The sequence below is a fragment of the Typopeltis vanoorti genome, chromosome 20 (genome assembly GCF_054136105.1).
Source record: "Typopeltis vanoorti isolate ZY-2024b chromosome 20, IOZ_Tvanoo_1.0, whole genome shotgun sequence".
NCBI lineage: Eukaryota > Metazoa > Arthropoda > Arachnida > Uropygi > Thelyphonidae > Typopeltis > Typopeltis vanoorti.
The window spans coordinates 38,562,483-38,580,875 of NC_143568.1; the positions used below are offsets into that span (position 1 = coordinate 38,562,483).

Consider the following 18,393-nt stretch of genomic DNA (forward strand, 5'->3'; position numbering starts at 1 on the left):
GCCTGTTTAGATTTTTTTTTCTCAGCCAGATAATCTACACTTCACTTTTAGAAATAAACCAACATCAGACTTCACATAACCCACCATCCTTAAGACTAAGGGTGTCTTAAGACCTTAAGATATCTTTAGCCTACTCTGGTGTGCTTATGCTCTACTGAAACATCATCAAATTGCTGATATATATCCTCAAGGGATGTACAGGTGATAGTACTGCACGACAAACTTACACCAATACTAACTTCCTATCTACAATTTTCCTCCAAATCAATCTGTTACCTGTCAAGACTTCAACATTATCACATCTTATTTTTCTGTCTTCTGAGGCACTTTTTTTTTTACTGTATCACTCATCTACCTACATCTTGGTCATCCTCTGGGTCTTTTTCCTGCCAAAGAACACTTGTTTTGCTAATCTTTCCTCTCCCATTTCTGTTTAAGTGACCATACCACCTGAGATTAGCTCTGCTAACACATTCCTGGATGCTAACAATATTAAGTTCTTTCCTAATATCCTTGTTTTTAATATAACATTGCCACTGATGCCATCTGTTCACCCCTCTAATCTTTCTCAGGACTCTCACATCTGTGGCCAAGTGTTTTATTTCTAACCCAGCTCTCAGATCCATAAGGTAAAGTCGGTTTGAACACTGTTGGTTTGAATTTAGTTCAAATTCAAAGCAACTTTTAGTTCAAGTTCAAAACACTAAATACAGCTAATTTAGTGTTTTGACTAATTTCTCTCTTATTCCATATAAATTTATTCATTGACTTCCTAACATACCAACTTTATTGATTCTGTTGTCCATTACATATTAATTTGCCATCTTCACAAAAATCATGCCTAAGTAGCTGAAATGTTTTACTTACTCTATAGATTCTCCATTCACTATGCAGTTGATATTTTCCACGTTTCTGCCTATTTTCATTGTCTTTGTCTTTTTAATGCTGACCTTCATACCATATGTATTACAACAGTTATTCGATTTAGTCAGGGAATCTTGCAGACTTGTAGCGGATTTATTTAGAAGTATAACAATGTCCGCATAAGGCAAGAAGCTCAGATTAACATCTCCAATTTTGATAAAGTTTAATACCACTTTCGTTCATAATGTGATCCATATAGATAATAACAGAGGAGATAATGTACATCCTTGTCTCACACCAGATTTAACATTAACCCATCTTCCTGTACTTCCTTCAATTCTAACTGCTGACTTACAACTCAAATAAAGACTAAGCATTGCTTGATATAATGCCCCATTAACACCATACAACTGTAGTTAGGACTTTGAACCAATTCTCTCTTGGCACCCTGTCATACACATTTTCCAGATCTACAAAACTTAAACAGATCTGTGTTATTATTACTATTACATCACACCTCCAGGGAGTCCAACGACTCATCGAGGGAGGGCACCTACTCTACAACTCTGCGTCTCACTACTCCACTAACCTTCATACAACTTATATTCCCACGATTTCTCAACTATCTGTCATAAAGTGAAAATTTGATCCTGATGGCCTCTATTTAGCCTGAATCCAGCTTGTTCTTCACCAAGCTTCCCTTCGACAATCCTTCTCAAGTATACATGAATAAATCTTACCAGGAACATTCAGTAAGGAAATACCTCTCTAATTCTTACATTCAGTTTTATTTTCCTTTTTATATATTGGCACTATGAGAGCTCTACTCTAATCATCTGGAATTCATCCCTCTGTCCAGGCGTTCTGAACTATGAAGTGCAGCCACTGTAAGACTTTTATACTTCTATCATCATTTATTTATAATTTTACAATTATAAATAGAGAAACCAATCAAAACAGATAAGTAGTCTGTGTACACTAAGATAGGACTTGGAGGTTATAACGTGAAGGAAAACAAGGCTTCTCTGTCATATGCTAATTGACGGATCTCTGATGCAGAGAGTTGGGGGAAATGGGGAGAATATTGATGATGTATTTCTAATATGGAGTTCGGGATCTGCCTCTTGTTCCATCTGTAGGGGCGTAGAGGACCAGAGCATCCAAAGGTACAGAGGGTGGATGTCTAAGTTGGTGGCCAAGCCATTTTATTTGATTAATTTGAATAGTGCTGACTAGAGGATCTTGCTGGGTTTCATCTAATATAGTAGAGTTAGGAATACGGTCTTCCCAGGAGTAATCCAAGATATTTCTTGGACAAGTAGTTCCAAAGCTATTTATAATATAGGTTGCTGCTTTTGTTAAGATGTTCCAGGTCTGGGAACCATACAGAAAGATAGACTGCTGGTGCACTTATAAAGATGAATCTTCGTCTCCTTGATACCTCTATACTTGATCATTTCTGGTCGAATATCATCTACTCCAGCTGCCTTTCCACATGTCAGGCATTTGATGGCTTTTTCTACTTCAAGTATGGATATGTATTCCTGATTGCATGTCTGTTGAGTGTTTTTTTTTTTTTACTACTGCGAGGTCATCACTGCTTGTTTCATTTAACAGTTTTTCGAAGTAATTACTCCATATATCAAGGATATCTTTTTCACCTTAGTATCCCATAATGCTTTACAAGTTATGGGATACTAAGGCAAGTGATCATACTACCTTTACCACAAGTTGCCCCAGTCCTGATAATACTTCAGGTGCAAACTGTTTGCTTACACTTGGATAAAGGATTAAACCAAGTATATAATTTCTTGGTATCTTTAATTTATAGTACAGTAACCCTCGTATAACGCAGATGTTAGGTTCCATAGAGACGCCACGTTATATAAATCGCGTTATGCGAGAATCAGATCATACAAAGTTGAGTTATGTTCTGAAATCGTTTTTTTTTTTTTTTTACTTATATAAACAACATATAAGTTAAGAAAATAAACTATGAAACAAATACATAATATGAACTTATAAAAATTACAAATTGTACGTAAACTTCATTGCAGATAATGTAGAAATATTTTAGGCAAAATAAAATAAAGTGCATATTTTAATCATCATCACTTGAAATCTCTTGGACATCATTTGTATAATTCTCATTACATGCTTCGGCTGGTTTAGTTATTAAGAAGTTGCTAAAAAGACCTTGCTTACCACTATGCTGCAATTCTTTTATTAAGTTCATAACATGAAGCTAAACAAATATCCAATTGTCTCGTGAATTTTCTGGAGTGCTCAATTGAGGGATCATTATCCATAAAATAACTTCCTAACTTTCTTGCTAAGTCTAATCCTTCTATCAAGAAGTCCACAACTGCTAATTTCTTTAAACCAACTTATTTAACGGATTCATCACAATCAGAATCTTCGGCAGAACTTTCCATTGCACCAGTTCCTCATTTAAATCTATTATCCCATCAATTAATTCACTAATTTCGTTTTCAACCATATCAACCATTCTCTAAGTGTCTATTATGAAATTAAATTTTTTACATAAAAAAAGCATTACATATTGTATGTAACTCACCAGAAAATAAAGTGCTCAGCTTGAGATTAACACGTGATTTTTATGAGGGTGTTCTGAAAAGTTCTCAGCCTAACAATGAAAAAACTAATATATAATTTCAAAATTATTTTTATTTTTCAACAATCTCCCTTAAGACTAATACATTTATTCCAGCGATTCTCCAGCACCATTATCCCATCCCTAGTAGTTCTCAGTAAGATCTGCAAAATATTCTTCTACAGCTGCAATCAACCTCTTCGAAGAAAAACGCTGACCAGCGAGGAAGAGTTTTAGTTCTGGGAAGAGATAGAAGTCAGAGGGAGCCAAATGTGGGGAACAGGGTGGATGTTCCAACAATTCATAGTGCAGATCCCATAATTTTCCCATTGCCAAAACACCTTCGTGGGCAGGTGCATTGTCCTGATGAAAGATGATTTTTTTTCTTTCTGCAAACCGGGTCTTTTCTCACGAATTTTTTTTGACTAGGGGATCGGAATAATATTCCCCGGTTATTGTTTTTTCCTTTTCAAGATAATAAACAAAACACCGATGCCATGACCTTTCCTACTGATGGAACCGACTTTGTCTTCTTTGGCGCTGAACAACCGGCTTCTGTCCACTGTTTTGATTGCTGTTTGGATTCTGGTGTGGAATGGTGAATCCAAGTCTCATCCATAGTAATAAATCGATGCACAAAATCGGTTTTATTCTTGTTAAAACGCTCCAAGCACTGTTCAGAGATTTTCATGCGAGTGCATTTTTGATCTGTTGTGAGCAAGTGCAGCACCTATCTTGTGCAAAGCTTTTTCATTTGCAATTCCTCATGCAAAATATATCCTACACGTTCTTTTGAAATGCATATAGTCTCAGCAATTTCACTCGCCAGTCAGCCAATACCATATCGTGCACTTGATCAATGATTTCTGGTGGTGTTACACTTTTTGGACGTCCTTCACATGGATCATCTTCAAGGCTGGTACAGCCATTTTTAAACTTGACAGCCCATTTCTTAATTGTCAGAAACGAAGGAGAAGAGTGCCCATAAACCTTTATGAACTTCGAATGAATTTCTTCTGGCATTAAGCCTTTTAAAAATAATTTTATAACCACAGGATACTCAATTTTATCTATTTCAAGGGATACAGACAACACTTTTGCTTCAGGCAGCTGTATAAAACAAACTACTTGATAGAATGACTTGCAATTTCACATGGCTGCTTTATGGCAGATGTACGAACTTAGTAAATCGTAATGTGCTTGGCAGAAATGAAAGCAATTATCAACAATAAACACTTTATACGGTAAACAACTGACACATATGCATGCTAAAGAATATTTCCCCTAATATAAATTCACTACTTATACTGTATGCACGATAAGGGCAAACGCAAATTTAACGAAGATAAAATTTGATTTTTAAGTCGAGCGGCGAAAAATATATGAAAAGATAAAGGGTTACTACAATTTGTAGATCGTGTTGTATAAGTACCGCGTTATATGAGGGTTACCTGTATAACCAAGTGGAAAAACTTTCAACAAAGATTAATCATTATGGGCGACTTAAATTCCCCAAACATTAATTGGGTAGCAGAGAAATCCCATGAAAAGAATGAAGGATAATTTAATGAGTTGTTGTGAGACAACTTTCTCATGCACCATGTGAAAGAGGGAAGTCACATTAGATTTGACTATAGTGTTAAAAGGGGAGGGATCTCAGTTAAGAATGCGACTTATGCTACCAGCTGAATACAGTGATCATACTGTATTGTCCTGGGACATGGACAACTATAAGGATATTCTGATTAGGACAGGTTATATGCTGAACTAAGAAACCAGAAATTATGACCAACTCAGGAGAATACTATCTCTAGTCCCATTGTAACAGTTACTGAATACAAAAGATATCAACAATGCATGGAAAGCTTTGAAAATGTGCTTAAATGAGACAATATCTGAATGTGTCCCAAAGAATTAGAACATATAAGGTGAGTGAAATGGATGTGCAACCTTATTAAGCAAGATGTGGAAGGAATATAGTGAGAAGAGTTGTGAAATATAGAGTGCAGGCCAAAATATTAAACATCACAAAGAGATTAAATTGGCTGTGCAGGCTAAAGAGGCAACCCAAAAGAATTTGAATGTTATGCTGCAAGTAAATGGATAAATGTGGAAGAATAACTTTAGTGAATACAGATAGTACTCATGTAAAAAGCAGGTGATCGTTAAAATGATGAATGATAACTCTGCTAAAATTTATCTAGCTGGTGTAATGCGACATGGCAAACATGGTACCAATACACTGGATGAAGAGATAAGGTGCATGAGGAGGTCCAAGAGCTGTTGCATAATGTGGGTAAGAATTAAACAATAGGGACAAATGGAATATCAGCAAAAACACTAAAGCAACGTTCAGCCAAATTGGCAAGGCCTTCGATATATGTATAACTGGAGTTCTCAGCTCAGGAAAGATTCTACAGGAATGAAAAGTGTATGACAGTTCCTTTGTACAAGAGTGGTGAAGGTTTTAGAAGTTGGTAAGAACTTGCATATAGGAATGTGTTGGCAGATAAGCTTTACTTTGCAAAGAACAGCATGGGTTTATTAAAGGGAGGTCATGGTTGCAAAATTTGTTTATATTATAATGTTATGGCTAAGTTGGATAAAAGGAACAGATACAACATGAATGAGTATTATGCATAAACTGAAGAATATGAGAATGAAATATAAACTACTGACTTGAATAAGCAGAGGCACAGGTATCTGAAAGTGGCATATGGTAGGGGAGGGAGTTAATCAGATTAACACGTTCATTGCCAAGCTGAAAATTGGAATTCCGTGTGGTGGCCAATTTTTTTTTTACTTGATAGCGACGTCCACGCGATAACGCATGATCGGCCGACCGGTGAGAACTCTCATCACGCGATATCGCGTGATTGACAATGAACGTGCTGGAGGTGGCAAATGGTGAACCACAGCTGTTCACAACTATAAATTAATATTGGGAAGGACATGACAGGAGATGTCAACTATTTGCTGATGCAGAGAGTAAGAGGGCAATCAGAGATGCTATTGATATACAGCACTTTTAAAAATACAAATAAGCTGGAACTATGGGACAAACGATAATGATCAATTCAATATTACTTAGTGCAAAGTTATGCACTTTGGCATGATGAGATTTCCAATGGCATATTATATGGTTTTATTTATTTGATTTTTACGGAAAAGAAATCAAGTCATACTGTGCCAGGACACAGGAGTACATATGGTAATTGGTTAGTACGACAATCACAAACATTCATGTCAATGTTGAAATTAACATTGACATGTAAGGATGAGGAAGTCATTTTGCCTCTTTACAAGGCCTTAATAAGACCAGAGTGCACAGATTAGGTCTTTGTTTGGAGGGGATAAAGAAGTTGTCGAAAGGATGTTGAGAAGAGTAACAAAGATACTAGTAAATAAGGGTTATATGATATGTCTATAAACTTTTGCAAGTGTGTTATAAGATATTAACAGATGAAACTTTTCATTATATAGAAGGTGATGGGAAGAGAACGAGGTGCATCTATGGAAGGAAAATGTGCAGTTCAGAAAGCAGTGAAAGCTGGATTTTTCTCTTAGAGCAGTGAGTGAGTCTAACAGTTTGCCTATTGAAATAGGCAAACTGTTTCATTTCACACTAGGCAAACTTTGCCTAGTGTGAATGAGTTAAGTAAGAATCTTCTTGGGGTAAATAAACCTCACACACACACACACAATAAGTGGAAGAAATTAAACTATTTTAAGCCTGAAGTTCTATGAGGGGTGACCTTAATGGGTGCTGCTGACTAGACTTAGCAGTTAGTTTGGGAATTAGTTTCCCAAATCTTGGGAAGTTTAATGCAACCATATTTATTTAAATTAGGTTGTTTTTTTTTTTTTTTAAATCTACTGCTGATTTTAAAATGAATCTATCAAGTCTGTATTTGCTGTGATAAATCAAGCATAGGTTTTTTTTTTTTTTTTTTTTTCCATTTGATTCTGTGTAAGGTATCCACTAAGGCATGGTCAGCTAGACCTGACTGCTGATATTGCAGCAGTGGATGCATTTCTTGTGTACACCAAAGCATGCATATCTCCCAGTTTGACCATAATATGACAAGTGGCAAGAATAAGGAACTTTATAAACACCTGGAACAGAGAAGTGAGGAAGTAAATCCTTAGGAGAGCAGAAAAGGAAGTCAGCTTCAAATGAGGTTTGAAAGCAGCAGAAAAGAGATGGAAAGAACTGCTAATTTGTTGATCTTTTGGCACTGTAACCATTTGACAAGGTCTGGAAAATAAAGGAGAGCTCAGCTGAAAAGAATTTTGATGAAACCATATTGTTGAGAGGAGAGAGATGACAGGAATGTTTATGTACCTATCTGCCTGTGTGAGTGGGTTGTCTGTAAACTAAGAAAGTGTCACTGGGCAGACATACGATGATTATCTAGAAAAGGCAGGCTATTGTTGTCTTTTTCTATAGTGAACGGGATTCTGGAGCATGAAACCAGCTTGTTCTCTCCAGGTCAGGCAATTTTTCTTAGCCTCTTCAAATATCTTTATATAAATCTGCAACACTCACATTAGGTAAATTGCTCTGTAATCCTCACACTAGTTTTTTTCCTCTTTGTACAGATGATACTATAAGAGATAACAGCCACAGGTAACAGCTAATCAAATTGCTCACCAGCTGCTGCTGAATGGAAAATTCCCTAAAAAGCATACAAAAAGTAAGATATTTAGAACCCTAAGTGAGGAACAAAATATGATTAACTCAGATTTCACGATCACTGAACTCAGTGCTACCATAAACCTACTAGAAAATCTGCAGGACTTGATATCTGTAATGAACAATTTAAACATTTTGGATCCAGGACTAAAGAGTGGTTATTAAATCTATACAACACTTGCCTCAGAACCCTAAGGATACCAACTATCTGGAGGAATGCTAAAGTGGTGGCCTTTTCAAAACTAGGGAAAACTCCAACCAAAGCAAAAAATTACAGACCTATATCACTACTCAGCAACCTCTAAACTCTATGAACGATTAATTTTGAAGAGGCTAGAACCCCCTAATTGAATCTCATCTTATTCCTGAGCAGGCTGGTTTTAGACCTGGCAAATACTGTACATCAGATTCTCAATCTCACTCAATATATAGGAAATGGTTATGAACAAAAAAAACTAGCCACAGGAGCAGTCTTTGTATACCTAACTGCAGCACACGATACCACAAACCATCTCACACTCAGAAATAAAATATATGGAATAACTAAAGACTGCCGTCTCGTCCTCCTGATCCAATCACTCTTGGAAAACAGATGCTTTTTTTTTATTTTTTATAGACCTGGTGGGGAGGGGGGAAGGAATAACCACTGGCATCCCCATTACTGTTACCATCATTACTTTTCAACATCTATGTCAATGATCTCCCCATCTTTCCAAGAACTAGAATATTATCTATGCTAATGACCTTGCCATAGCTACTCAAATAATTTCAAGTCCATTGAAACTACTCTATCACTTGCCTTAAATAGTCTAACCACATATTACAGCAGTAATCAATTAAAACCAAATCCCTTGAAAACCCAGACTGGCCTTTTCCACCTTAACAATAAGGAAGCCAACAGGAAACTACAGATTTCTTGGGAATGCTCTAATATAGAACATTCCTGGAACCTAGTCTATCTCAGTGACTCTCGACTGCACTCTAAGAAAACTTACTTCCTCCAAATGGGGTGCAGACCTTAGCACACTGAGATCTTCTGCCACAGCCCTCATCTGCTGAATATGCCCACCCTGTATGGGCAAGATCCTATCATGGTGAAAAACTTGACCCAGAACTGAATGAAAGGTGAAACTTAATTACAAGATGCTTGAAACCAATATCACTAAGAGACCTATATACTTTGGCTGGTATTGCACCCCTTCAATTTGATGATCTGTATTCCAGCTGACGAAAGAAGCAGATGAATGATGAGAGCCACCCACTATTTGGCCAGACTACAGTGTCCCAAAGATCCCAACACAGTTCTAGCAATCATTGAACCACCTAAAATCCTCCAGAGACAAGACTTCACAAATGGTTCCCTGAGAATAATACTGGTATTCCAACAGCTGAACATCTTACACGTGGTGCCCGCGTGGACTGGAATACTTAGAAAAGCCTCAACTCTATGAATGGTAGGACATCTCATCAAATGGGGCTACCTCACTGGACCAGATAATTGTGAGTGTGGGACAACCCGGTCCATGGAACATCTTTCTTGCCCTCTTCTTCAATCACCTTGCACAAAAGAGGACCTTAATAACCTGCACAGAAAGAGCAGTTGATTGTGCAAGATACTGGAGGAGCATCTGACAATATTTATTATATATAACTTATGTATAGTTTCTTTTTCGTTCATATTTTACTTATTTCCTGTATAATTTACTTATTAAATTTAAGCAGTTCTCATTTGTAATGCATCCTAATTTGTTGTAAATAATGTTGTACCAGTTACTACTGTACCACTTGTTTGGATATGAAATAAACTGAGAGATGTATTCAAATCTGGAATTTTAATTTCTAAATTACACAGTGTAACTACCATAAAATTTTATCTCTTATAATTATATTTAACCATTCCCAATAATTATATATTTGTTCATTCCCAGTCAAATATCTACTCCAGGTGCCTTCCCACGTTTCATGTTTTTGCTGGCTTTTTCTACTTAAGTATTTACATGAACTACTGATTGCATTCCTCTTCAATATTCTATCTTTGTTTTATGCAACACTTAAAATAATTACCCCAAACATCTAGGGTATTTTAAGGTTTCATGGTGAAGATTTTCCACTTGGTTATACTATAAATTAAAGATGATAAGAAGTTATATTCTTGGTTTCATCCTTTATCCCAGTGTAAGAAGCCAAAGTTTGTGCATGAAATTATTTCACGACCGAGTACTTGTATAGAGGCTAATGACTTCACATCAATTGTCTTAGTATCCCATAATGCAATGCACATATCCTTACAGACATGGGAAGGGCCACTACCCAGACTGGCTGACTTTTGAGGTGAAAAAGTAAAGGGGAGGCCTCAACACAGATCTAGAATAATTAGTATAGGGTGCAAGAGTGCCCAATAGTATTAGGAGAAAGAAAAGACATAATATAAGAGATAAAGAAAATGACTCAGCTTTTTTATATCATTATATAGTCAAAAGCTATCAGTTTTGCTTTTTTGCCAATCTCATGCAGATGAACAACCAAAGACCAATTGAAACTGAAGTGCAAAGATGACTAATATCAGAGTTAACTGCTTTGAGTTGGCCTTCTCTGTCTGGGATTGCTATCCAGTCATCCCTGTGATTGGCCATAAGAATTAAGAAGATAGAACCATTTAAAAAACCTCTCACAGTAAAAATACAGAATTTTATTCCCAATAATTTGAATAGAAATCAAGGTATTATTCTTAAAAACATATGGAAAAATCTCATCATCTCTCTCAGTACAACAGAACTACAATATGCAAAAAACTACATAACACGTGGTCATGTACCAAATTCTGACTGAAGCATTCGAACACATGCACGCCATCAAACATGAACGATCAAATGTAACGGCCTAACAGTTACTGAAGTGTATGTTTTACATGTAACTTAATGCATTTGTTTTCACACCAGTTCAGCCTTGAAAATGCTAGACAGTGGCTAATGAAACTTGTTGGCTTTTTGTATATTTTATCATTTATCTTCTGGTCTTTTAACAATAAAAGTTCTTTAGATTAAAGATTTCTTTATACCAAATTTTATTTTTTTAATGGAAAGAATACCAATGCCAGAATGTTGTAGCAGTCTTAGAGTTAAGCACAGACTGTTGTAGTATTCAGGAAATTTGGGACCTTCATAATCATTTACTGCAAACAAGGGAAGATGAAAACCCAGGTAGTACTGTAGGTCTGCACATGCGTGATTGGTTTGCAATATTTTATGCATTTTTGAAGCTGTATTGCTTAAATAGCAGAATTTTAAGAGTGGAAACCCAAATCCTCCATGCTTCTTTGATAGTTAAAGAAATTCGTTTTTAACTTCTTGGTATCAGCTGGATCAAAAAAATTGAACAGGCTTACTACATAATTGCTTTTCTTCAGCTTCTGCGATGTCTGTAATATTTATTATGCACAACTGAGCAGGAAAGATCATGGTTTTAAGTACTATGGCTGTAGAAGAAAAGGAGAGTGGCCCCATTTTCCAGTCTTCTAACATTTCAAAGTTCTTGCTGGTAATATTGGGTAAGCGGAGAAGAGAATTCCAAGTATAATGAGGGGTTCTCCCCCAAGATTCCACTTTCCATAAACTTTTAATTTGGTCTTGTCTGCTTTAATAATTAATCCACTGCTTTTGCTGAATTTTTCCAAAATACAAAAAATATATATCATTATCCTTCCAAGTTCCCACAACATCGTCAGCATATGCTAATACCTTATTTTCCTTTATAGTTGAAGGAACTGTTATTCCTCACACAGCATGTGTATTGTTGACTTCCTCTAAGAAAGGTTCAAGAACCATTGCCAAGAGCAATGGACTAACAGTGCAACTTTGCTCGACTCCTTTTAGAATTTTTACCAGGTCTGACAGGAACCCATTAACTAGGAGGCGGGTGGTTGAATTGGCATAAGCTCCTTTGATAACGGATAGCAGTTTTTTAGCTACACCAATTTGCTGTAGGATGTGGAATAGAAAGGATGCCAGACATTATCAAATGCACGAGTACAGTCTGCTGATAGCACTGCCATCGACTGCATTTTAGTGTTAACTAAACTGATTAGATCAGGTAGCAGAAATAGATTAAATTCTACTTCTCGACCTCATTCTCCATACACCTGTGTGCTTTTAATTATGCATCTCATTCCCACTTTGAGCCCGTTATTGGTAATGTGGAAAAATATCTTGCAGATATTTTTAGATTGAAGAATAAAAGTATTATTCAGTATTAGGTTTAGGAATGAGGATAGCATAGCTTACCACAAATTCACTTGGTATGTGTCCTGATGAGAGAGAAAGGAATTAAATAGTGTAACTAGAATGGGAAGAATAAAATCCCAGGTCTCACGATAAAGTTCTATCCCTAGACCATCCGGTCCTGAGGATTTTCTTGTCTGGCATTCTTTATAGGCTGTGGTAACTTCAGATGCTGCAATGGGTCTGTCAAGCCCATCTTTGATACGAACAGGAAAGCCATTAATGTTCCAAGAGTTAAAATTTCCAACATTACTATTGTCTTCAAACAGATTTTTGTAGTGTTTTTGGAAGGAGTCAAGGATGTCCTGAGTGGTGAACATGTCTCCTCCATCAATGCAGATTTGAGTGATAGTCCTTTGCAAAATTTCTTGAATTGTCTATTGAAGAATGCAGCTGAAGCGCTATCTGCTAAGTGTTGCTGTATTCTTATCTTAAAATTTCTTTCTTCTATTTATTTCTGCCTATCCACTTCTATCTTTATGTTAATGTTTCTAATGAGGTTGCTACATTCTATATTCTATAATTCACTGTGTTCATTTGTTGCAAACCAGCTTCTCTTTTTATACAGGTCTTTCAACTTTTTCCTTTCGAGGAAAGCCCGTTCCTTTCCCCATTCCATCATATTCTGCTTTATTGCTTGTTTGAATTTTAACCACATATCCCAATTCCAGGTAACATTATTCCAATTTGAACAGAGGGTCTGGAATTTAGTTGAAAAGATAAATGGAAAATTTGGTGGAAGTCTCCATGATCCAGAAGAGATCTCTACTTTTTCCATGCAGTGGAACTTAAATAGAACTGAATTATGATCTGACATGTTGATGCCAAGATGTTTTATCTGAATTATCCTATTTATAAAGGAAGAAGAGATAAATTCGATCAATACGAGTACGAATACCTTGATTCATGTACATGTATAAGCACCTGGAGATTAGGATTGAGAATCCTCCACATGTCTACTAGTTAAGCATTGTCAAGACATGTTTTTAACTGTGCATATCCCACTTTTCCACTTCTGGGGTGTACTCCTATTTTGTCTAATGTGGAGTTTTCGTTACAATTCCAGTCTCCAGCTGCTATGGTGTAGTGGGCACCATATAAATATGGCTCCAATTCCTGGAAGAATTTTGGTCAAACTGTTCCATTGGATGGAGCATAAACATTTATAAACCTTATTACACATCCACAGTATTTCTAATCTTGGAAATACTGTGGATGTGTAATAAAGTTTATACTTTTCTGTATTCTCTCAGAGAACATGCTTAAAAGTACTTGAGAACTTTTGATATGCATTCTTCCATGACTATTTCTTTAACCTCTTGAGTCCACCATGGCATTCTGATTTTTCTATCCTTGCAGACAACTTCGTCATTGCCTTTCTAGCTGAATCAATATTTCTTCAGAGTCTGTACACCGAATGTGCAAAGTTTTATTATTTTCAAACTCCAATTTTCCTCAAATAATATCTGTATACTTAATTTACAGTTCACTCCTGAGAGCTCTTTTTTTTTTTTTTTTAACCTGAGATATTTTTTTTCAATGTGATACAATTTTATTCTACTCAAAACTAAATGGAGATCAACTTCCTATTTCAGACCCTGAAATAGGAAGGGTCTGGTTTAGGACACAAGGGTATATATAGTATATATACCCTTGTGTCCTAAACCAGAGTGAAGCTGATATCTACAATAGCAGTTAATTATTATTCAGATGTCCAACAAACTCTAATCACAGGAGGTTCTTCCTAGGAAACAAAGTCTTTCATACCACTCCTTGACCATTCTTGCTCTCACCACTCTCAGTCAATGCATTCCATGGTTCAACCACCCTCCATGCAAAGAAACCACTCCTCACCCTCTTGTTCACAGCTTACTTTCATAACTTCCAGGAATGGCCTCTTGTCATCGCTCCTTCTCACTGTTGCACCAAGCGAAAGAACTCCCCAGTGTCAACCATGTAACTACCCCTTTAAACAGTTTAAAAGTCTCAATCATATCACCTCTCCTATCTACCAAACTCTGCAGTCCACATTCCCTCATCTGATCCTCATAACATTGTACAGTCCTGAAACCATCTTTGTTATCCAACTCTGTACCCTTTCCACAGTTAATTTATTCCCTTCAAATCCTAGGGACCAAATTTGAGAACAATAGTCCAAATGTGGTCTGATCACGGTCCTATACAATGGAACATTATCTTATCTCTGTAGGTGAGCGTTCTTCTCAGTACTGCAACAATCCTACTTTCACTTTCACCACCTTTGCAATATTATTATTATTACCCAAGACTATGGGGTCTTGGGTAATAATAATATTACCCATGACTCTATGGGGTCTTGGGTAATATTATTATTACCCAAGACCCCATAGAGTCAGACTCATCTAGGAGATCCTTTCATCAAACACAGTTCATCATACTTGCTTTAAACAAATTCTCTGCAGACACCACACTCTCAGGCAAGGCATTCCAACCATTCACAACTCTGAATGAAAAAAACCTGCTTCTCACTCCCCTACTCACACCCTCTTTATTTTATAGTTTCCAGGGATGACCTCTGGTTCTCCCCTGATCTCCCACTATTTTCTGTAGAACCTCTCTAGCATTGATCCTATAACAACCCCTTAATAACTTGGTCTCTATCATATCTCCCTCCTCCTCTTCCTATCCACCAGACTCTGCAAGTTGCATCTTCTCAATCTTTCCTCATACTCGACATTCCAGAGGTCAGAAACTACCTTAGTCAGTCGCCTCTAGACCCTCTCCAACATCTCATCCTCCTGAAAACCAGGTGACCAAATCTGGGCACAATAGTCCATGTGTGGCTTAATCAAAGCCTTATACAATGGAACAAGAATCTCCTTACTTCTAAAAATCAGTGTCCTCCACATCATTCCCAGAAGCCTTTGTGTTGTCTTCACAATTTTAGCTATGTATTCCCTAAATTTCAGATATCCTTATCCACTATCACCCTCAGATCTCTTATTTCCTCCACCTCTGGCAATATATCCTCACCAAGCATAAATTCTGCATCCCATTTTTGTTTTCTAAATGTTAAAAACCTTACATTTTGCAACATTGAACTCACATCACCATTCCCATGCTCAATCACTCAATTTATTCAAGTCTTCTTGTAAGGCCACAACATCCTATGTACTCTTCATGGTTCGTCCCAACTTTGCATCATCTGCAAACAACTGAATATCTCCATCCAAATCTTCACCAATATCATTAATATATTGGTGAATATTTGGATGGAGAACAATGGCCCTGAAACAGACCCCTGAAACACACTACTAGTAACTTTCCATTTCCTGGATATCACTCCCCATACATAACTTGTTGATACCTATCAGATAGCCAGTCTCCAATCCAATGCACCAATCTAATATCCAACCTCATCCACTTCAATTTGACTATCAACTTATCATGTGGTAATCTATCGAAAGCCTTTGCAAAATCTAAGTATATTACTGTGTATTTTTCTCCTCTGTCCATGGAAGCAGTCACCTTATTGTAATAAGTAGATTACTATAACATGACCTCCTCTTTAGTAAATCCATTCTGTCCAAAGATAATACCATTGTTGTCAACCCAATTCTGGATCTTGCACTCACAAGCTTCTCCAACAACTTAACTACAACACCTGACACACAGACAGGCCTATAGCTTGATGCTTGAGTTCTATCTCCTACTTTATGAAGTGGCACAATCTTGCCCTGCTTAGGAACTTGACCAAGTGCAAGACTTGTATTAAAAAAAATATATCAAGGCGGTGTCAACTCCCTGGCACATTCCTTCAGAATATGTGGTGATATATTATCAAGTCCTACAGCCTTTTTTACATCTAGTTTGCTCAACTCCCCATACACCACACCTTCTGCAACAGCTGTCTTTATACCATTTTCTGCAATCAATGTCATCCTTCCATAATCATTCTTTCTTTTGCTGGCTACATATCGAAAGAACTCCTTAGGATTCTTTTTGGCTTCATTAGCTAACTGCTGTTCATACCTCTCTTTAGCTATCCTCACCAACCAAGTCACCCACCTTGCCTTTGTAGTCCTCACGGAATTGGTTATTTCCATTTCTCTTATGCTGCCTCCATAATGTCCTTTTTCTCTGTATCGCATATTTAATCTCTTTATTCATCCATTTCACACTTATCTTATTTAACCTTTTTACCCTTGGAATACATTTAGACATTGCATCTACTAGATAGTTTTTGAAAATCCCCAGATGCTGCATTGTTCTCTTTTCCAGCTAATTCCTCATTCCATGCAACACCTCCAAGTTTTCTCCTGAGCTCTTCAAAATCACCTCCCTTGTAGTTCCACATATACCCATTTCTTACAGAGGTCCTCACGCTGCTGGCAACCACCCAGGTAATCACCTCATGGTTACTCTCACCAATTGGTGGATAATTTGACACTTCATTTATAATTACATCCTCTAATGAGATGACCAAATCCAAGACCCTGAATCCTCGTGTACCCTTTGTTACATACTGTCTGAGGTAGTTATCCCTCAAAAAGTCAAGGAATTTTCTTTACTTCCAGTTGCTATCTCATCATTCCAGTCTATATTGCCATAATTAAAATTGCCCATAATGATCACCCTTTTCTTATTTGCTTGGCTAATTTGATTATACATTTCATTAGTGGACCTGCATCTAACCACCATTCTACCAATAAATTGAAGATCCACATTTCCTGGTCTATAACAACATCCAACCAAGTATTTCATTCCATTCACCTCTATCTCACACCATACTGCCTCAAAACCACTGGCACTATTTCCCTCTTGCATCTCTACTTTGTATGGACATAACTCTTTATCATCAATAGCATTCTCCCTCCCTTTTTACCCTTTCCATCCTCACGAAACACATATCCTTCCATCTCTATTCTTGTCAGGATGTTGTCCTCATCTAACCATGTCTCACTTATTCCAACAATTTTTGGGTGAACAGACTCAATTAATGCAACCATTTCATCTGTCTTGTTTCTTACACTTCTAGATTGGTATATAAACACAACAGCTCATTCCTGGATCTACAGCTAGTTCCACTGATAACATTCATTCGATGTGATCTCTCCATGCTCGACTGGGGCCATTTCCCTTTCTGCTTATTCATTTTAGAACCCTTTTCAATTTCAACTGTTTCCTCTTGATCCCAGGTCATCCCATTCTTTCCTGTCTACACATGCTCTCACATCCTCTTGGAGCATCCACCTTTCTCATGCTGTGTACCCCTGTCCACCCTGAGCCTCCTCATTTCTGTGTTCATCTTGCACACCCATTCTCTCATTTTCCATACTCATGCCACTTACTTCCTCATTTATAACCACCTCTTCAATCTCTCCTGCTCTTCCACATCACTTCCCACTTGATCTGATCCATTCTCTATACTCACTTCTATACCTTCCAGCAACAGTCTCTCCAAATGCCTCACACCATAACCACTCAAATGCATCGCTCCCATACAGTTCACTTTGTCCCTCAAACTTATTCCACACATTAACAAATTGTACTCCCACTCTCCTCACACATTTCAGTCAACATACCATTCATAATCCTTGCTCTCTGCCTCATCTCACCATAGTCATACCTAGGCAACCCGCTTACTACCCTTCCTGTCACACTATTCTCTTTTATCCATCTAAGCAGTCTCCTGATATCCATTCTGACGTGCTCTTTGTCCTCTGTCAAGTCATTCGAACCTATTAAAACCATCAACTCCTTCACTCCCTCCCTCCTCATATCCAATGCCTCAATCAATCATTTTACCAGCTGGAAAATATACCTTCTGCATCCTCTCATCCAGCACTATGCATCCAATAAAGTAATAATGGAGTCACTATACAATGCTACTCACTTGTCTTTTGTTAACTCTTATATACCTACTCGATTTGTTTTCATCTGAATTTTGTTAATTTCACTCT

At 37.1% G+C, this 18,393-nt stretch overlaps 1 protein-coding gene across 2 annotated transcripts in view; it reads right to left on the reverse strand.

Annotated features, from left to right (window-relative positions):
* LOC150095382 (uncharacterized) overlaps positions 1 to 18,393 on the reverse strand; it is a 132,980-nt gene that overhangs the window by 100,656 nt on the left and 13,931 nt on the right. Inside the window, exon 1 of one of the 2 annotated variants that reach the window (XM_090410315.1) lies at positions 3,070 to 3,147. The exons of the other annotated variant lie outside the window; for it this stretch is intronic. The gene's annotated coding sequence lies outside the window, so the exon portion shown is untranslated. Of the gene's footprint in view, positions 1 to 3,069; positions 3,148 to 18,393 lie in introns of those variants that run through there. 2 annotated transcript variants of the gene reach the window in all.